The sequence below is a fragment of the Capra hircus genome, chromosome 5 (genome assembly GCF_001704415.2).
Source record: "Capra hircus breed San Clemente chromosome 5, ASM170441v1, whole genome shotgun sequence".
Lineage (NCBI taxonomy): Eukaryota > Metazoa > Chordata > Mammalia > Artiodactyla > Bovidae > Capra > Capra hircus.
Window position 1 is genome coordinate 101,233,393 of NC_030812.1, and position 22,125 is coordinate 101,255,517.

General features: G+C 40.6%; 1 pseudogene across 1 annotated transcript in view; it reads left to right on the forward strand.

The window, feature by feature from the left end:
- The window catches only part of LOC102185542, a 63,388-nt pseudogene that overhangs the window by 22,020 nt on the left and 19,243 nt on the right, over positions 1-22,125 (forward strand). Inside the window, exons 3-7 of the transcript XR_001918146.1 lie at positions 1,249-1,557; positions 1,646-1,963; positions 5,226-5,318; positions 5,395-5,709; positions 15,830-16,144. The product of XR_001918146.1 is annotated as an antigen WC1.1-like (transcript). The remainder of the gene's footprint in view (positions 1-1,248; positions 1,558-1,645; positions 1,964-5,225; positions 5,319-5,394; positions 5,710-15,829; positions 16,145-22,125) is intronic.

A 22,125-nucleotide genomic window follows, 5' to 3' on the forward strand; every position in this document is an offset into this window, starting at 1 on the left:
GTTCTTTATGAAGCTCCTAATTTTCTCATTTTTATAGTTTTGCCTATAATTGTTCATGTATACTTGTGTTTATTTGTCTCTCTGCATTCTCTTGTAGGTCACTGAGCTTCAAAACAATGAATTTGAATTTTGTGTCAAGCAGTTCATAGATCTCTATTTTCTTAGGATCAGTTTTGTTGCTGGGGATACCCTGTTTCTGTGAGAGAATGAGAGCAGGGGAATCTCCTTTTCTGTCATCTTGATGTCAAATATGAATACAGAATAAGCACAATAACAGAATTAAAATCAGTTAAATATCACCCCTTTAGCATTTTCCATGACTCCTGTCTCAGAAGAAAAATCTGTAACAGGAACTGTTTGGCACAGTCCTGAAACTTCCAATCAGAACTCACTCTCTCTCAAGTTCATTGACAAATCCTGGGGTTTCAAGAGAGATGGTTAGGACCACACCACCTCTTCTATGACTCTCTGAGCTTTCTTAAATCATGTTCTTTCCCACTGAAGTCACCTGAGAAATTCCTGGAATTTTTTCCATTAGAAATTATCAGAAAAATCTAATACAAAAACCATAAAAGTGGATTATTTACAATGTCTATATTTCTTCTCTCAGACAACCTCTCTACAGGGTGGCATGCACTCATGGATCCTGCTTCATGATTTTCCTTACCTAAGTCACTTGAAGACTAGCTCCTGGGAGAGAAAACTATTCAAAATAATAGCCTCACAAGTCTCAGGACAGTTTTTTAACATTGTCTGGATGACAGATCTCTACTCTGTCATAGTCCATGTCTCTCTGGGGTGGTTCTGTTATTCATATCTCTGCATTCATGTTTGAGGGCCAACACACTATGCAATTTCCTTGGGCTCTGTAAACCTGGGCTCCTAAATGTGAAATTCACTTCTCCAATCAATGATAAATTACATGTTCCTGGTATTTAGCCATTTCTGACGATAGGTCTTGTGCTCTGTAGTTTCCAGGCCTGTAGAAAAGGAATTCATTTTTCCAAACAAGTTCAGAGTATCCATTGTTGGGATACAGTCATCCCAAACTGACCCTGCAAATTCTTTTGAATTTCTCTTCAGATTCTTGTTTATGAAAAGGCAATTCTGATGCCAACTATCAAATTCTTTCTCCATGTCCACTCCTGGAAAAGAAAAGCATTCACATCATTGCCTATGATGTGTTGTTTCCATTTTTCAAGTCAGGATCAAGAACACTCACTGGGTTTCCTTGTTTGTTCCTCTTAGGATTTATGCGTCTAGCTGATGGAGACAGACCCTGCTCGGGGCGAGTAGAAGTTCATTCTGGAGAAGACTGGACCCCAGTGTCTGATGGGAACTTTACACTCCCCACTGCACAGGTCATCTGTGCAGAACTGGGATGTGGCAATGTTGTGTCTGTCCTGGGACACGTGCCCTTCAGAGAGTCAGATGGCCGGCTCTGGGCTGAAGAGTTCAAGTGTAAAGGGGAGGAGCCTGAGCTCTGGTCCTGCCCCAGAGTGCCCTGTCCAAGGGGTACTTGTCACCACAGTGGAGTTGCTCACATTGTCTGTTCAGGTGAGATGTAGATCAGGTTTATAACTTCTCTGCTTACCTTGTTCAGGTGAGAAAAATCAGACTTTGTTGAAACCCTGTCTTCTACCAATATACACAGAAGTCCGACTCATGAAAAATGGCTCCTCTCAGTGTGAGGGGCAGGTGGAGATGAATATTTATGGACGATGGAGAGCACTCTGTGCCTCCCACTGGAGTCTGGCCAATGCCAATGTCGTCTGTCGTCAGCTCGGCTGTGGAGTTGCCATCTCCACTCCCAGAGGACCACACTTTGTGGAAGGAGGTGATCAGATCTCAACAGCCCGATTTCACTGCTCTGGGGCTGAGTCCTTCCTGTGGAGTTGTCCTGTGACTGCCCTGGGTGGTCCTGACTGTTCTCATGGCAACACAGCCTCTGTGATCTGCTCAGGTAAGAGAGGGAAGGGCTACTGGTGCTCAGGATGCTCCTGGAGTGAAATGTCCTGAAGAGCAGGGAGTGACAGGAAACTGACATCAAAAGTCAGATATTTCATGGTGAAATGTGGTTCTTCTCAGTGTTCATTCATTTTCCAAGTCAGGGCAAGAAGTAGAAAGGGGAAAGGGGAAATAATGTATTCTTAAGCAACAATATTATTAATATTATTTAAATATAATCGTAGAAAACAATGTATAAGCAGTAAGTGTAGACTTCAGTCATGTACCAAGATCAGCAAAGAGAACATTCCCAGCACTACAGTCACTGTTGTTTTCCCATAATTGTGTCTCCTTCCTCTCCAGTTAAGACTGTTTACCTAACTTCTACTACCATAGAGTGTTTCACTGTTTGAACTGTATATAAAATTATGCAGTATATTTCCTTTTGTGTATAACTTTGAGTCACCATATTTGAGATTCATCCATGATGTTGCTTAAAGAAGCATTTTATTCATTTTTATTTCTGTAGAGTAGATCTTTGAATGATCACATGACCATGAATTGATCCATTCCACAATAGATAGTAGAGATTTGAGTTGTTTCCTATTCTTGACTAATGCAAATATGATGCTACAACTTACCACGACAATGACTTTGGGTACAAACATGTTATTTATCTTGTGTGTTTAACCTTTAGTCTTTCATTTTCATTTTCTTAATGGTATGGTGTCCTTTGATGAGCCAAGCTCTTAATCTTAAGAAATAATAACTTACCAACTTCTTCCTTTACTTTTAACACTTCTTATATCCTTTAAAAAGAACTTTGTCTACTCCAAGACCATAAAAACATTCCCCAAGAGTATCTCATAGAAGTTTAACTCTTTTTCTCTTGCATAGAATTGTGCATCCCTTCTGCAACTGATATCCGTGTAAGTTAAGATCAAGTTTCATATGACATCCAATTGACTCAGAATCTTTTTCTGAGAAGACTCTTTTCCCCACTGCAGTGCCACCTTTGTCATAAGAAGAAAAGCATATGTCTGAGTCTTTTTAAAGACTGTCTATTCTATTCCATTGTATCATTGTCTATCCTTGCACCAATATTACATTTTCTTAATTATTATAATGTAAGTCTGGGTAATTTGAATGTAAAGAGTTACTTTATATTATTCACTCTTCTACCTTTGTTGCTTTGTTGGTCAACTGTATTGGTCATTCTTGTTCTTTTTTATTTTATCTTAATTTTGGAATCAGCTTTTCATTTTCTTAAAAAATTATATATCTACGGTGTTGGGTGTTAGTTGCAGCACATGGATCTTCATTATGTCTTGTGGGATCTTCTGTCTTGACACACAGAGTGCCTAGTTGTGAGGTTCTAGCTCAGATGCTCTGTGGCATGTGGGATCTTAGTTCTCACATCAGGGATCGAACCTGAGTCCTCTGCATTGCATGGCTGATTCTCAACCATTGGACCAGGAGAGAAATCCCCCAGCTTTTCATTTTTCACCAAAAAAAAAAAAAGCATAAGCATATTTTGTTTGAAAAGAGTTAATCTACACAGAAATTGGGGGTGATTGACTGACAATGTTGAGTTTTTCAATTCATTGACATTATATATGTTTATTCCTCCATTTAGTTAGGACTCCAATTTCTCTCAGAGGTTTTGCTCATCTTCTGCTATGTTTTTCTCCTAGGCATTTAAGTTTTTGATGTTATAAGCATTTCTTTTAGTGGAAGTGTCCTAGGAATGATTTATCTCTGACTTGTTTTTACCTTTCCCTTTTTAAATTTTGATGTAATTTGATACTTACAGAAAAGCTGTAAGAATAATATAAAAATCCAGAAGACTTTTAGCTGGATTTCCCAATGTTAGTATTCTGCTTTGATCTCTTCCCTAGTTGACATCTCGCTCTATCTCTGTTTCTGTCTTTCCTTCTTTGTCCCCCTCCCACCACATTTCTCCATGAATATGTGAAATCCTTCTGAATTAGGTTGCAGACATGATGTCTCTTTACCCCTAAAATTCTTCAAGGGATTTCCGTATGTAACCACACTTCAGTCAAGTCATCAGACCACTTCAGCCCCAGATGACATCTAAGTGCAACCACATGAAAGACTCTAAGACAGAACTGCCAAGTGGGATCTTTCCCAAATTATTTATCCAGGAAGTCTTAAGCAAAATGAGGTATATATAATATACCTTTTGCTTAAGTGGCTAAATTTTATGGGCAAATTTATTACACAGCAATATAACCAGGACACGCTTCCCTGGTGGCTCAGTGGTAAAGAACCCACCTGCCAAGTCAGGAAACATGAGTTCCACCCCTGGGACTTGACGATCCCCCGGAGAAAAAAATGGAAACCCACTCCAATATTGTTGCCCTAGAAATCCCAAGGACAGAGGAGCCTGGTGGGCTACAGTCCATATGATCGCCAAAAAAATCAGACATGATTGATTGACAACAGACATGATTGCTAAACAACAACTATAGCAACAGGACACTTATTATGTGACTTGCATCTCTGAATAGAAGACTATTTGTCCTCTTATCTTCTATTTAGTGTTTCTACCTTATGCCGAGCTAATGTGCTGAAACGCTCGTCCTTTACTTAACATCGGCTGTTAAGTTTTTCAGCTCTATAATTTTTATCTGTTGTTATTTTGTCAATTTCTTTTGTCAGTTAATTCCACGAGGCCTTCAATAATGCCGAGTTAAATTCTCCATCAGATAACCCTAGTAACTGAATAACTTGGGAAATTCTTTCTAATGTCTTTTTCCTCCTGGTTTTCCATGAGATCTCTTTTATATGTGTATTGTTTTTAATAACAGACATTGTAGATGAAAAAGTGGTAGAATCCCTTTGGAAAAGATTTTATTCTGTTTTTCCTGTTTACACATATATTTAGAGACAAAACAGCTTACTTAACTCACTCTTAGTGCAATGGTTGGCTGAAAATAATTGTGGCACTGTCGGAAGAACTCTCCCTGCTGCTGCTGCTGCTAAGTTGCTTCAGTCGTGTCTGACTCTACGACCCCATGGACAGCAGCCCTCCTGGCTCCCCCGTCCCTGGGGTTCTCCAGGCAAGAGTACTGGAGTGGGTTGCCATTGCCTTCTCCACAGAGCTCTCCCTAGAGAAGGTGAATCCTAAGATCATGATAACCTTACTGTTATGTTAACATTGCTTATCTCAGACTTCATCACTAGGTCACTATTTAGCTTAATTCAATTTCTTATTCTTCAACCCATGAACCCTCTGATCATTGCTGTTTCTGCAGGAAACCAGACCCAGGTGCTGCCCCAGTGCAACAACTCCCGCTCGGAACCAGCAGGCTCTGCAGGTTCAGAAGAGAGTGCCCTCTACTGCTCAGGTGAGGGTCCTACAGGACAGAAGACCATTCTCATCCCCCAGGTCAACGCCCTATTGTTCCTTTTCTCTCTCCTCAGACAATAGACAGCTCCGCCTGGTGGAAGGAGGCGGTCCCTGCGCCGGGAGAGTGGAGATCCTTGACCAGGGCTCCTGGGGCACCATCTGTGATGACAGCTGGGACCTGGACGATGCCCGCATGGTGTGCAGGCAGCTGGGCTGTGGAGAAGCCCTCAATGCCACGAGGGCTGCTCACTTTGGGGCAGGATCAGGACCCATCTGGCTGGACGACCTGAACTGTACAGGAAATGAGTCTCACGTGTGGAGGTGCCCTTCCCAGGGCTGGGGGCAGCATGACTGCAGACACAAGCAGGACGCGGGGGTCATCTGCTCAGGTCTGTGCTGCACACTGTCCACAGGCTAGGGGAGGGGTGATAGCCCTGGAGAAGGGGAGGTCTGAACCCTGAGGAAAAGGTGCTGAAACGCTAGAGAAGGAAGCTTCCTCCCATGAAGCCTGTCTTTCCAGCAGATGTGAAGATGAGGTGCTTTCACTTCCTCCTGCAGCAGCTGACGTTCTAGTCCTTTCTTCTCAGCACTGTTTCCTGGCAGAGCCAATTCTTCCAAGTCCAGCTGAAAGTTAGGCTCACCTTGCCTTACATATGTGAGGAAAATCTTAAGCCCATGGTACTAGTTCCTGTTTGCTTCTGTAACAAATTGCCACATATTGTTTTAAAAGAGCATCTATTTATTTCCTTTTTTTTAACATTTTTTTAAATTTTTTATTTTTTTTAAATTTTAAAATCTTTAATTCTTACATGCGTTCCCAAACATGAACCCCCCTCCCACCTCCCTCCCCACAACATCTCTCTGGGTCATCCCCATGCACCAGCCCCAAGCAAGCTGCACCCTACGTCAGACACAGACTGGCGATTCAATTCTTACATGACAGTATACATGTTAGAATTCCCATTCTCCCAAATCATCCCACCCTCTCACTCTCCCTCTGAGTCCAAAAGTCCGGTATACACATCTGTGTCTTTTTTCCTATCTTGCATACAGGGTCGTCATTGCCATCTTCCTAAATTCCATATATATGTGTTAGTATACTGTATTGGTGTTTTTCTTTCTGGCTTACTTCACTCTGTATAATTGGCTCTAGTTTCATCCATCTCATCAGAACTGATTCAAATGAATTCTTTTTAACGGCTGAGTAATACTCCATTGTGTATATGTACCACAGCTTTCTTATCCATTCATCTGCTGATGGACATCTAGGTTGTTTCCATGTCCTGGCTATTATAAACAGTGCTGCGATGAACATTGGGGTACCTGTGTCTCTTTCAATTCTGGTTTCCTCAGTGTGTATGCCCAGAAGTGGGATTGCTGGATCATAAGGTAGTTCTATTTGCAATTTTTTAAGGAATCTCCACACTGTTCTCCATAGTGGCTGTACTAGTTTGCATTCCCACCAACAGTGTAGGAGGGTTCCCTTTTCTCCACACCCTCTCCAGCATTTATTGCTTGCAGATTTTTGGATCGCAGCCATTCTGACTGGTGTGAAGTGGTACCTCATTGTGGTTTTGATTTGCATTTCTCTAATAATGAGTGATTTTGAGCATCTTTTCATGTGTTTGTTAGCCATCCGTATGTCTTCTTTGGAGAAATGTCTATTTAGTTCTTTGGCCCATTTTTTGATTGGGTCGTTTATTTTTCTGGAATTGAGCTGCATAAGTTGCTTGTATATTTTTGAGATTAGTTGTTTGTCAGTTGTTTCATTTGCTATTATTTTCTCCCATTCAGAAGGCTGTCTTTTCACCTTGCTTATATTTTCCTTTGTTGTACAGAAGCTTTTAATTTTAATTAGATCCCATTTGTTTATTTTTGCTTTTATTTCCAGAATTCTGGGAGGTGGATCATAGAGGATCCTGCTGTGATTTATGTCTGAGAGTGTTTTGCCTATGTTCTCCTCTAGGAGTTTTATAGTTTCTGATCTTACATTTAGATCTTTAATCGATTTTGAGTTTATTTTTGTATACGGTGTTAGAAAGTGATCTAGTTTCATTCTTTTACAAGTGGTTGACCAGTTTTCCCAGCACCACTTGTTAAAGAGATTGTCTTTACTCCATTGTATATTCTTGCCTCCTTTGTCAAAGATAAGGTGTCCATATGTGTGTGGATTTATCTCTGGGCTTTCTATTTTGTTCCATTGATCTATATGTCTGTCTTTCTGCCAGTACCATACTGTCTTGATGACTGTGGCTTTGTAGTAGAGCCTGAAGTCAGGCAAGTTGATTCCTCCAGTTCCATTCTTCTTTCTCAAGATTGCTTTGGCTATTCGAGGTTTTTTGTATTTCCATACAAATCTTGAAATTATTTGTTCTAGTTCTGTGAAAAATGTGTCTGGTAGCTTGACAGGGATTGCATTGAATTTGTAAATTGCTTTGGGTAGTATACTCATTTTCACTATATTGATTCTTCCGATCCATGAACATGGTATATTTCTCCATCTATTAGTGTCCTCTTTGATTTCTTTCATCAGAGTTTTATAGTTTTCTATGTATAGGTCTTTAGTTTCTTTAGGTAGATATATTCCTAAGTATTTTATTCTTTTCGTTGCAATGGTGAATGGAATTGTTTCCTTAATTTCTTTTTCTACTTTCTCATTATTCGTGTATAGGAATGCAAGGGATTTCTGTGTGTTGATTTTATATCCTGCAACTTTACTATATTCATTGATTAGCTCTAGTAATTTTCTGGTGGAGTCTTTAGGGTTTTCCATGTAGAGGATCATGTCATCTGCAAACAGTGAGAGTTTTACTTCTTCTTTTCCAATTTGGATTCCTTTGATTTCTTTTTCTGCTCTGATTGCTGTGGCCAAAACTTCCAGAACTATGTTGAATAGTAGCGGTGAAAGTGGACACCCTTGTCTTGTTCCTGACTTTAGGGGAAATGCTTTCAATTTTTCACCATTGAGGATAATGTTTGCTGTGGGTTTGTCATATATAGCTTTTATTATGTTGAGGTATGTTCCTTCTATTCCTGCTTTCTGGAGAGTTTTTATCATAAATGGATGTTGAATTTTGTCAAAGGCCTTCTCTGCATCTATTGAGATAATCATATGGTTTTTATTTTTCAATTTGTTAATGTGGTGAATTGCATTAATTGATTTGCGGATATTGAAGAATCCTTGCATCCCTGGGATAAAGCCCACTTGGTCATGGTGTATGATCTTTTTAATGTGTTGTTGGATTCTGATTGCTAGAATTTTGTTGAGGATTTTTGCATCTATGTTCATCAGTGATATTGGCCTGTAGTTTTCCTTTTTTGTGACATCTTTGTCAGGTTTTGGTATTAGGGTGATGGTGGCCTCCTAGAATGAGTTTGGAAGTTTACCATCCTCTGCAATTTTCTGGAAGATTTTGAGGAGGATAGGTGTTAGCTCTTCTCGAAATTTTTGGTAGAATTCAGCTGTGAAGCCGTCTGGACCTGGCCTTTTGTTTGCTGGAAGATTTCTGATTACCATTTCAATTTCCGTGCTTGTGATGGGTCTGTTAAGATTTTCTATTTCTTCCTGGTTCAGTTTTGGAAAATTGTACTTTTCTAAGAATTTGTCCATTTCTTCCACGTTGTCCATTTTATTGGCATACAACTGCTGATAGTAGTCTCTTATGATCCTTTGTATTTCTGTGTTGTCTGTTGTGATCTCTCCATTTTCCTTTCTAATTTTATTGATTTGATTTTTCTCTCTTTGCTTCTTGATGAGTCTGGCTAATGGTTTGTCAATTTTATTTATCCTTTCAAAGAACCAGCTTTTGGCTTTGTTGATTTTTGCTATGGTCTCTTTTGTTTCTTTTGCATTTATTTCTGCCCTAATTTTTAAGATTTCTTTCCTTCTACTAACTCTGGGGTTCTCCAACTCTTCCTTTTCTAGTTGCTTTAGTTGCAGAGTTAGGTTATTTATTTGACTTTTTTCTTGTTTCTTGAGGTATGCCTGTATTGCTATGAACTTTCCTCTTAGCACTGCTTTTATAGTGTCCCACAGGTTTTGGGTTGTTGTGTCTTCATTTTCATTTGTTTCTATGCATATTTTAATTTCTTTTTTGATTTCTTCTGTGATTTGTTGGTTATTCAGAAGTGTGTTGTTCAACCTCCATATGTTGGAATTTTTAATAGTTTTTCTCCTGTAATTGAGATCTAATCTTAATGCATTATGGTCAGAAAAGATGCTTGGAATGATTTCAATTTTTTTGAATTTATCAAGTTTAGATTTATGGCCCAGGATGTGATCTATCCTGGAGAAGGTTCCATGAGCACTTGAAAAAAAAGTGAAATTCATTGTTTTGGGGTGAAATGTCCTATAGATATCAATTAGGTCTAACTGATCTAATGTATCATTTAAAGTTTGCGTTTCTTTGTTAATTTTCTGTTTAGTTGATCTGTCCATAGGTGTGAGTGGGGTATTAAAGTCTCCCACTATTATTGTGTTATTGTTGATTTCCCCTTTCATACTTGTTAGCATTTGTCTTACATATTGCGGGGCTCCTATATTGGGGGCATATATATTTATAATTGTTATATCTTCTTCTTGGATTGTTCCTTTGATCATTATGTAGTGGCCTTCTTTGTCTCTTTTCACAGCCTTTGTTTTAAAGTCTATTTTATCGGATATGAGTATTGCCACTCCTGCTTTCTTTTGGTCTCTATTTGCGTGGTATATCTTTTTCCAGCCCTTCACTTTCAGTCTGTATGTGTCCCTTGTTTTGAGGTGGGTCTCTTGTAAGCAGCATATAGAGGGGTCTTGTTTTTGTATCCATTCGGCCAGTCTTTGTCTTTTGGTTGGGGCGTTCAACCCATTTACGTTTAAGGTAATTATTGATAAGTGTGATCCCGTTACCATTTACTTTATTGTTTTGGGTCCGAGTTTATACACCCTTTTCGTGTTTCCTGTCTAGAGAATATCCTTTAGAATTTGTTGGAGAGCTGGTTTGGTGGTGCTGAATTCTCTCAGCTTTTGCTTGTCTGTAAAGCTTTTGATTTCTCCTTCGTATTTGAATGAGATCATTGCTGGGTACAGTATTCTGGGCTGTAGGTTATTGTCTTTCATCACTTTAAGTATATCTTGCCATTCCCTCCTGGCCTGAAGAGTTTCTATTGAAAGATCAGCTGTTATCCTAATGGGAATCCCCTTGTGTGTTATTTGTTGTTTTTCCCTTGCTGCTTTTAATATTTGTTCTTTGTGTTTGATCTTTGTTAATTTGATTAATATGTGTCTTGGGGTGTTTTGCCTTGGGTTTATCCTATTTGGAACTCTCTGTGTTTCTTGGACTTGGGTGATTATTTCCTTCCCCATTTTAGGGAAGTTTTCAACTATTATCTCCTCAAGGATTTTCTCATGATCTTTCTTTCTGTCTTCTTCTTCTGGGACTCCTATAATTCCAATGTTGGAGCGTTTCATATTGTCCTGGAGGTCTCTGAGATTGTCCTCATTTCTTTTAATTCGTTGTTCTTGTTTCCTCTCTGATTCATTTATTTCTACCATTCTATCTTCTATTTCACTAATCCTATCTTCTGCCTCCGTTATTCTACTAATTGTTGCCTCCAGAGTGTTTCTGATCTCATTTATTGCATTATTCATTATATTTTGACTCTTTTTTATTTCTTCTAGGTCCTTGTTAAACCTTTCTTGCATCTTCTCAATCCTTGTCTCTAGCCTATTTATCTGTGATTCCATTTTGATTTCAAGATTTTGGATCATTTTCACTATCAATATTTGGAATTCCTTCTCCGGTAGATTCCCTACTTCTTCCACTTTTGTTTGGTTTGGTGGGCAACTCTCCTGTTCCTTTACCTGCTGTGTATTCCTCTGTCTCTTCATCTTGGTTATATTGCTGCGTTTGGGGTGGCCTTTTTATATTCTGGGAATTTGTGGAGTTCTCTTTATTATGGAGCTTCCTCACTTTGGGTGGGGTTCTATCAGTGGCTTGTCAAGGTTTCCTGGTTAGGGAGGCTTGTGTTGGAGTTTTGGTGGGTGGAGCTGGGTTTCTTCTCTCTGGAGTGCAATGGAGTGACCTGTAATGGGTTACGAGACATCAAAGGTTTTGGGATAATTTTGATCTGCCTGTATATTGAAGCTCAGGGGAGTGTTCCTGTGTTGCTGGAGAATTTGCATGGTATGTCTTGTTTTGGAATTTGTTGGCCCTTGGGTGGAACTTGGTTTCGGTGTAGGTATGAAGGCATTAGATGGGCTCCTATTGCTTAATGTTCCCTGAATTCAAGAGTTCTCTAATGTTTTCAGGCTTTGGATTTAAGCCTCCTGCTTCTGGTTTTCAGTTTTATTTTTACAGTAGCCTCTAGACTTCTCCATCTACACAGCACCGATGATAAAACATCTAGGTTAAAGATGAAAAGTTTCTCCACATTGAGGGACACTCAGAGAGGTTCACTGAGTTATAAGGAGAAGAGAAGATGGAGGGGGTAGTTAGAGGTAACTGGAATGAGATGCGGTGAGATCAAAAGAGAAGAGAGCAAGCTAGCCAGTAGTCACTTCCTTATGTGCACTCTATAGTCTGGACTGCTCAGAGGTATTTACAGAGTTATACGGGGAAGAGGAGAGGGAGGAAGTAGACAGAGGTGACCAGGAGGATCAGAGAGAGGAATGAGTAGGAGAGAGACAAATCCTGCCAGTAACCTGTTCCTTAGGTGTTCTCCACCGTCTGGAACACACAGAGATTCACAGAGTTGGATAGAGGAGAGATGGGGGAGAAAAGAGACAGAGGCCACCTGGTGGAGAAAAAGGAGAGTCCAGAGGAGGAGAGAGTGGTCAAGCCAGTAATCTCGCTCTCAGGTAAACTGGGATAGTGAAGTTTGGGTTTTTAAATGTACAAAATTGACCACAAAAACCTAAGAGCAAAGATTAAAAATCTAGAGTAGAGGTTGGATTTTCAAAGATACAATATTAGAGAGAAGCAGAAGGAAAAAGGAAGAAAGAAAGAAAGAAAAAAAAAAAGAAAGAAAAAGAATTATTAAAAAACAAACAAACAAACAAACAATAAAAAAAAAAGCCATCAACAACCATCCAAAGACTGTATATGGTTTTTGCCTTAAAAAAAAAAGTCTTTTTAAAAAACAAAAAAAATATAGTAATAATAGGTTATAGAAATAAAAATTAGAGGAGAAATAGAAGACTTAACAATTAAAAAAAAGTTAGGAAAAAAAAGCAAAAAAAAAAAAAGGAATGATTTTAAAAATATTAAAAATATCTGGCCCTTTCTGGTGTAATGGGCCGTGTGGGATCACTTCCAAGGTGGTTCCCTCTGTTTAACTTCTTCTGTTTGCTGGCTTTTTAGGCTCACTAGTTCAGTTGCGCTGTGGGGAGGGGGGCTGCTGCTAACAAATAGCTCTGTCGTGTGCACGCAGTATCTCTGCCCGGCTTGACCTGTCCTTTCTCGCTGCACACAAACCGCTCCGACTCTAGGATGCTCAGCCGGGAACCATCTGGGGCCGGCCCTAGGCTGCGTGCACTTCCCCGGTCCAAGCCGCTCAGGTTCGGCGCTCAGGCAGCCCTCAGAGGCACAGATTCGGCTGGAACTGCGCTTTGTGCCCTTCCCGGGTCCGAGTAGCTCAGGAGTTTGGCGAGCACGATCGCCGCGGCTTGTCACCTTTTCTGCCGCTGCTGCTCAGCTTTCTGGGCGGACCGCTGGCGCACCCCGTGCAGTAGATTGTGGCTGTCCAGCACCCCCAGAAGTCTTAGCAAAGGAGCTTGCTTGCAGCTAGGTAAGTAAAGTCTCTCCGAGTCTGCAATTGCCCCTTTCCAGTCCTTACGACTCTGGCTGCCTGTCCCCGGCGGGGGATGGTCTTTTCCCGTTCCGTCCTTTGTTCTGTGCTCGGTCCTGGCGGTGTCTTATGTTCGAGCTTTTCGCTTGGTAGCTATCCCACAGTCTGGTTTGCTAGCCCAAGTTAGATCGTTCTGGTTGTGCGTGGGGCGTTCCTGCCCGATTCTTACAAAGCTCTGCAGCCCGCGCCTCCCGCGCGTCCCTGCCCTGCCCCCAATTCCCAGTGGCGGATGCAGGCGTCTGTGCTGCTTTTCCGCTGGGGGAGTTACTGTTGGGCTTGTAATCTGTTGGTTTTAATTATTTATCTATTTTTCCTTCCTGTTATGTTGCCCTCTGTGTTTCCAAGGCTCGCCACAGACTCGGCAGGGAGAGTGTTTCCTGGTGTTTGGAAACCTCTCTTCTTAAAATTCCCTTCCCAGGACGGGCTTCCCTTCCCGGGACGGAGCTCCCTCCCCACCTCCTTTGTCTCCTTTTTCGTCTTTTATATTTTTTCCTACCTGTTTTTGAAGACAATGATCTGCTTTTCTGGTTGCCTGATGTCCTCTGCCAGCCTACAGAAGTTGTTTTGTGAAGTTTGCTCGGCGTTTAAATGTTCTTTTGAGGAATTTGTGAGGGAGAAAGTGGTCTTCCCGTCCTATTCTTCCGCCATCTTTCCCTCTCCCCCCTATTTATTTTCTTAAAGTTCCCTAGGTTTGATGTTCAGCAGGATCTCCCTGGAATCAAGGTTTCAACAGGGCCACATCACGTCTGAGGCTTTGGTGAAGAATCCCATTTCTTATATCAAGTTTCTTTTCAAACCACCTGAATTCCTTGGCTCATAGACCCCCTTGATCCATCATCAGACCAGCAATGCTGCACCTCTTTAATCATTATCCAGAGTCACACCTCCCTCTAGCCAGAGCCAAGAAAGAGTGCTTCTATTGGTTTGGCCAAAAGGTTCCTTCGTTGTTTTTTTTTTTTCGTAAGATGGTCTAGTAATACTTAGCTCTCTTTCACTTCATTTGAAACAATTTGGTTAGATTGTTTTTTGGCAGCTATCATATCAGCACACATATTTTTTTTTTTAAACCATCAAAATGAGTGAATTTCTGTGTAGCAATTTTAACATTGAAAATGGAAGAAAAAAGCAAAATTTTCTTCATATCATGCTTTATTATTTCAAGAAAAGTTAGAAACGCAACTGAAATGCAAAACAAATTTGTGGAGTGTATGGAAGTATGGTGACTGAAAAAACTCATCAAAAGTTGTTTATGAAGTTTTGTGTTGGAGATTTCTCACTGGACAGTACTGCAGAGTAAGGTAGACCAGATGAAGTTGATCACAGTCAAATTGAGATATTATTTGAAGACAATGTTATATGATGTAGGAGATATCCAACATACTCAAAATATCCAAGCATTGAAAGTCATTTGTACCAGCTTGGTTATATTAATTGCTTTGAGGTTTGGGTTTCACATAAGTGAAAAAAACCTTCATGGCAGTATTTCTACATGAGATTCTCTACTTAAACATAAAGAAAACGTTTTGCTTTTGAAACAAATTGTGATGTGTGATGAAAAGTGGATACTTCACAATAATGTGGAATGGAAGAGATTGTGGGGCAAGTGAAATGAACCACCACCAACCACACCAAAGACCAGTCTTCTTCCAAAGAAGGTGATGTTGTATATGTGGTGGTATTGGAAGGGAGTCCTCTCTTAAGGGAGTACCTTCCAGAAAACTGAATGCTAATTCCAACAAGTACTGTTCCCTATTAGACCAGCTGAAAACAGCACTTAATGAAAAGCATTCAGAATTAACCCAAAGAAAATGCATAATCTTCCATCAGGATAATGCAAGGCCACATATTTCTTTGTAGGCCAGGCAAAAACTGCCACAGTTTGGCTAGTTCTGATTTATCAGCTGTGTTGACCAGACATTGCAATTTTGGATTTCCATTTATTTTGATTTTTACAAAATTATCTTAATGGAAAAAAATTATATTCACTGGAAGACTATAAAGTGCACTTGGGTTAGTTCTTTGCTTAGAAAGATAAAAGTTTTGGGAAGAGGGAATTATGAAGTTGCCTGAAAATGGCAGAAGGTAGTAGAACAAAATGATGAATATGCTGTTCAATAAAGTTCTGTGTGAACTTGAAAAGCGTCTTTTATTTTGACTTAAAAACAAAAGGAACTTTCTGGCCAACCCAATAAGAATGTGATTAGACTGGGTTCACATAGTTAATCCACAATAGTCCAACTTAACTTCACCATCCCATGATTCTTACCTTAATCACATCTGTGAAATCCCTTTTGCCAGGTTAGGTAACATATTCATGTTTCCAGGGACTTGGATGAGACTTCTGTGTGTTCATTATCCTGCCACCACCTCAATATCCGTATCACATCCCTTTCACATTCTCTTAGAAGTTTAGTCAAGAAGCAGAATTCAGCTCTCCTCCCTGAAGGTGCCCAGGTGGCTCTTCCTCTCTGCTCATATTCACTCCATCATTGTGGTAGAAATGTTTAAAAAGATAGACACAAATGGATAAAGTCAGGTAAAAGGGAGACAACTTTCACTCTTATTACCTAATGGGTATCTCTTCAGCTGGTTCAGGGATGAATGGGCACTATTTCTGGGAGAGAGGAAAACCCAGAGCACTGACAGTTCTCATCAGTCCTGATTTCTCCCTTTTTATCTTAGAGTTCCTGGCCCTCAGAATGGTGAGCAAGGATAAGCAGTGTGCTGGGTGGCTGGAAGTTTTCTACAATGGGACCTGGGGCAGTGTCTGCCGAAGCTCCATAAAAGACATCACTGTGTCCATCATCTGCAGTCAGCTTGGCTGTGGGGACAGTGGAAGTCTCAACTCTTCTGTTGCTCTTAGAGAAGGTTCTAGACCCAGGTGGGTAGATGGAATCCGGTGTCAGAACACTGACACCTCTCTCTGGCAGTGTCCTTCTGACCCTTGGAATTGCAGTTCATGCTCTCCAAAGGAGGAAGCCTACATCTCATGTGCAGGTGAATTACTGTCTGTTTCTGTGTCTGTCTTAAACCCATAGAATGTTAATAATGAGATTTTATATTTTCATATTTAAGTAATTAATTTAACATAGGTCCACAAAATGAAGTTAAGACCAGCTCAGTTCAGTCACACAGCTGTGACCAACTCCTTGCAACCCCGTGGACTGCAGCACACCAAGCTTCCCTATCCAACACCAACTCCTGGAGCCTACTCAAAATCATGTCCATTGTGTTGGTGATGCCATCCAACCATCTCATCCTCTGCCATCCCCTTCTCCTCCTGCCTTCAATTTTTCCCAGCATCAGGGTCTTTTCCAATGAGTCAGTTCTTCCCAAAAGGTGGCCAGAGTATTGGAGTTTCAGTTCAGCATTGGTCCTTCCAGTGAGTATTCAGGACTGATTTCCTTTAGGATTGACTGGTTTTATATCCTTGCAGTCTAGGGGACTATCAAGAGTCTTCTCCAATGCAGCAGTTCAAAAGCATCAATTCTTTGGTGCTCAGCTTTCTTTATAGTCCATCTCTCACATTCATACTGGACTAATGAAAAAAACCATGGCTTTGACTCGATGGACCTTTTTTTGGTAAAGTAATGTCTCTGCTTTTTAATATGCTGTCTAGATTGGTCACAGATTTTCTTCCAAGGAGCAAGTGTCTTTCAATTTCATGACTGCAACCACTATCTGCAATGATTTGAGAGGCCCCTCAAATAAAGTATCTCATCTATTTGCCATGAAATGATGGGACTGGATGCCATGATCTTAGTTTTCTGAATGTTGAGTTTAACACCAATCTCAAACTCAAATGTTGAGTTTTTAGAGAGTTTTATCACTCTCTTCTTTCACTTTCATCAAAGGCTCTTTAGTTCTTCTTCGCTTTCTGCAATAAGGTTGGTGCCATCTGTGTATCTGAGGTTACTGATCATTTTCCTGGCAATCTTGATTGCAGCTTGTGCTTCATCCAGCCTGGCATTTCACATGATGTACTCGCATATAAGTTAAATAAGGAGGGTAGCAATATACAGCCTTGATGTACTCCTTTCCCAATTTGGAACATGTCTGTTGTCCCATGTCCAGTTCTAACTGTTGCCTCTTGACCAGCATTACAGATTTCTCAAGAGGCATGTCAGGTGGTCTGGTATTCCCAAGTCTTTCAGAATTTTCCACAGTTTATTGTGGTCCACACAGTCAAGGTTTTGGCATAGTCAATAAAGCAAAAGTAGCCATTTTTCTGGAACTCTCCTGCTTTTTCAATGATCCAGAGGATGTTGGCAATTTGATCTCTGGTTTCTCTGCCTTTTCTAAATACAGCTTGAACATCTGGAAGTTCATTGTTCACATATTGCTGAAGCTTGGCTTGGAGAATTTTGAGCATTACTTTGCTGACTTGTGAGATGAGTGCAAGTGTGCTATAGTTTGATCATTCTTTGGCATTGCCTTTCTTTGGGATTAGAAGGAAAACTGACCTTTTCCAGTCCTGTGGCCACTGCTTAGCTTTCCAAATTTGCTGACATATTGAGTGCAGCACTTTCACAGCATCATCTTTTAGAATTTGAAATACCTCAACTGGAATTTCATCACCTCCATTAGCTTTGTTTGTAGTGATGCTTCCTAAGGCACACTTGACTTCACATTCCAGGATGTCTGGCTCTAGTTGAGTGATCACACCATTGTGGTTTTCTGGGTCATGAAGATCTTTTTCATATACTTCTTCTGTGTATTCTTGCCACCTCTTTTTAATATCTTCTGCTTCTGTTAGGTCCATACCATTTTTGTCCTTTATTGTTCTCATTTTTGCATGAAATATTCCCTTAGTGTCTCTAATTTTCTTGAAGAGACCTCTAGTCTTTCCCATTCTTTGTTTTCATATATATATATACATATATATATATATATATTTTTTTTCACTGATTGATGATGAAGGCTTTCTGATCTCTCCTTGATACTCTTTGGAACCCTACATTCAAATGGGTATATCTTTCCTTTTCTCCTTTGCCTTTAGCTTCTCTTCTTTTCTCAGCTATTTGTAAGGCCTCCTCAGACAACCATTTTGCCTTTTTGCATTTCTTTTTCTTGAAGACTGTCTTGATCACTGCCTCCTGTAGAATGTCACAAACCTCTGTCCATGGTTCTTCAGGCACTCTGTCTGTCAGATCTAATCCCTTGAATCTATTTGTCATTTCCACTCTATAATGATAAAGGATTTGACCTAGGTCATAGCTGAATGATCTAGTGGTTTTCCCTACAGACACTGAGCCAGAACTATGTCTGGGTGTCTCCTGTGGAGGTGCAGGTCAACACTGGCCTGCTGCAGAGGCTCTGGGTGCAGCAGACCTGGGTATAGCATAAGCCCTTTTGGAGGAGGTCGTCATTAACTCTACCATAGAACCACCATAAATCACACAGGACTGGGGAAACAGACTCTTGGAGGGCAGAAACAAAACCTGTGTGCACCAAGACCCAGGAGAAGAGCAGTGACCCCACAGGAGACTGACTCAGACATGCCCATGAGTGTCCAGGAGTCTCTGACAGAGGTGTGTGTCGGCAGTGGCTTGCTTCAGAGTTGGAAGCACCAAGTGCAGCAGTGGGTGCAGGGGACCTTTTGAAGGAGGTCACCATTATCTTCAGTACCTCCACCATAGTTTGGCCTCAGATCAAGCAACAGGGAGGAAACAGCCCCACTCATCAATAGAAAATTGGATGAAAGATTTACTGAACATGCCCCTGCCCATCAGAACAAGACCCACTTTCCCCCTCTGTCTGTCTCTCTCATCAGGAAGCTTCCATTAGCCTCTTAACCCTATCCATCAGAGGGCAGAGAGAATGAAACTACAGTCACAAAAACTAACCAAACTGATCACATGGACCACAGCCTTGCCTAGCTCAGTGAAACTATGAGCCATGCTTTGTAGGGCCATCCAAGACAAACAGGTAATGGTGGAGAATTCTGACAAAATGTGGTCCACTGGAGATGGGAATGGCAAACCATTTCAGTATTCTTGCCTTGAGAACCCCATGAACAGTATGAAAAGGCAAAAAGGTATGACACTGAAAGATGAACTCCCCAGGTTGTTAGGTGCCCAGTACACTACTGGAGAAGTGTGGAGAAATAACTCCAGAAAGAATGAAGAGACAGAGACAAAGCAAAAACAACACCTAGCTGTCGATGTGATGGGTGATAGAAGTAAAGTCCATTGCTGTAAAGAGCAATATTGCATAGGCACCTGGAATGTTAGGTCCATGAGTGAAGGGAAATTGGAAGTGGTCAAACAGGAGATGGCAAGAGTGAACATTAATATTTTAAGAATCAGTCAACTTTCTTATCCATTCATCTGCTGATGGACATCTAGGTTGCTTCCATGTCCTGGCTATTATAAACAGTGCTGCGGTGAACATTAAGGTACATGTGTCTCTTTCAATTCTGGTTTCCTCAGTGTGTATGCCCAGAAGTGGCATTGCTGGGTCATAAGGCAGTTCTATCTCCAGTTTTTTAAGGAATCTCCACACTGCTCACCATAGTGGCTGTACTAGCTTGCATTCCCACCAACAGTGTAAGAGGGTTCCCTTTTCTCCACACCCTCTCCAGCATTTATTGCTTGTAGACTTTTGGATAGCAGCCATCCTGACTGGTGTGAAATTGTACCTCATTTTGGTTTTGATTTGCATTTCTCTGATAATGAGTGCTGTTGAGCGTCTTTTCATGTTTGCTAGCCATCTGTCTGTCTTCTTTGGAGAAATGTCTGTTTAATTCTTTGGCCCATTTTTTGATTGGGTTATTTATTTTTCTGGAATTGAGCTGCAGGAGTTGCTGTGGTACATATACACAATGGAGTATTATTCAGCCATTAAAAATAATACATTTGAATCAGTTCTAATGAGGTGGATGAAACTGGAGCCTATTATACAGAGTGAAGTAAGCCAGAAAGAACACCAATACAGTATACTAATGCATATATATGGAATTTACAAAGATGGTAATGATAACCCTGTATGCGAGACAGCAAAAGAGAAACAGATGTATAGAACAGACTTTTGGACTCTGTGGGAGAGGGAGAGGGTGGGATGATTTGGGATAATGGCCTTGAAACATGTATAATATCATATATGAAACAAATCGCCAGTCCAGGTTCAATGCAAGATACAGGATGCTTGGGGCTGGTGAACTGGGATGACCCAGAGGGATGGTATGGGGAGGGAGGTGGGAGGGGTGTTCAGGATGGGGAACACGTGTACATCCTTGGCAGACTCATGTTGATGTATGGCAAAACCAATACAATATTGTAAAGTAATTAGCCTCCAATTAAAATAAATAAATTTAAAAAATCAGTGAACTAAAATGGAAGGGAATGGGTGAATATAACTCAGAATTTAACATGAAGCTGATTTAATCCACATGTTCCAACACTACTTTTTAAAATTTGTAGTTGACATATAATTCACATTACAATATTAGCATTAGTTTCAGGTGTACAACATAATGCTGATGTATTTGTTCATTTCAGTTCAGTTCAGTCACTCAGTCATGTTCAATTCTTTGCGACCCCATGAACTGCAGCACGCCAAGCCTCCGTCCATCACCAACTCCTGGAGTCTACCCAAACCCATGTCCATCGAGTCGGTGATGCCATCCAACCATCTCATCCTCTGTTGTTCCCTTCTCCTCCTGCCTTCAATCTTTCCCAGCATCAGGGTCTTTTCAAATGAGTCATCTCTTCGCATCAGATTGCCAAAGTATTGGAGTTTTAGCTTTAGCATAAGTCCTTCCAATGAACACCCAGGACTGATCTCCTTTAGATGGACTGGTTGGATCTCCTTGCAGTCCAAGGGACTCTCAGGAGTCTTCTCCAACACCACAGCTCAAAAGTGTCAATTCTTCAGCCCTCAGCCTTCTTTATAGTCCAACTCTCACATCCATACATGACCACTGGAAAAACCATAACCTTGACTAGGTGAACCTTTGTTGGCAAAGTAATATCTCTGCTTTTTAATATGCTGTCTAGGTTGGTCATAACTTTCCTTTCAAGGTGTAAGTGTCTTTTAATTTCATGGCTGCAATCACCATCCGCAGTGATTTTGGAGGCCCCCCAAAATAAAGTCTGACACTGTTTCCCCATCTATTTGCCATGAAGTGATGGGATCAGATGCCATGATCTTAGTTTTCTGAATGTTGAGCTTTAAGCCAACTTTTTCACTCTCCTCTTTCACGTTCATCAAGAGGCTCTTTAGTTCTTCTTCACTTTCTGCCATAAGGGTGGTGTCATCTTCACATCTGAGGTTATTGATATTTCTCCCAGAAATCTTGATTCCAGCTTGTGCTTCTTCCAGCCCAGCATTTCTCATGAGGTACTCTGTATATAAGTTAAATAAGTGGTAAAGAATCCCCTTGCCAATGCAAGAGACATAAGAGATGTGGGTTCCCTCCCTGGGTTGTGAAGATCCCCTGGAGGAGGAAATGGCAACCCTACTCCAGTATTTTTGCCTGGGAAATCCCGTGAATAGAGAAGCCTCTCAGGCTACAGTCCATGGGTTACAAACAGGTGGACAAGACTGAGCATGCACACATTAACTGTACTCCCCATACTGTACACTACATCCTCATGACATTAATTTTAGTGCTGGAAGTTTGTGCCTTTTGACTACCTTCATCCATTTTGCCCACCTTCATCCATTTTGCCACATCAACACACTTCTGGCAACAGCAAATTGCTCTTTGCATCTCTGAAACCTTTTTTTAAAAATCTATTTTAAGATTCCACCTATAAATGAGATCATATGACATTTTTCTGTTTCCATTAGGTTTAGCTCACTTAGCATAATGCCTTCAAGGTACATTCATGTGTTGCAAATGATGAGAATTTCTATTTTTGGTGACTGTATGTATATATAAACATTATATATATATATATAAACATTATATGTAAGTTTATATATTATTTGTATACAATATATCTTATATATTATCTATATTTACATATAAATGA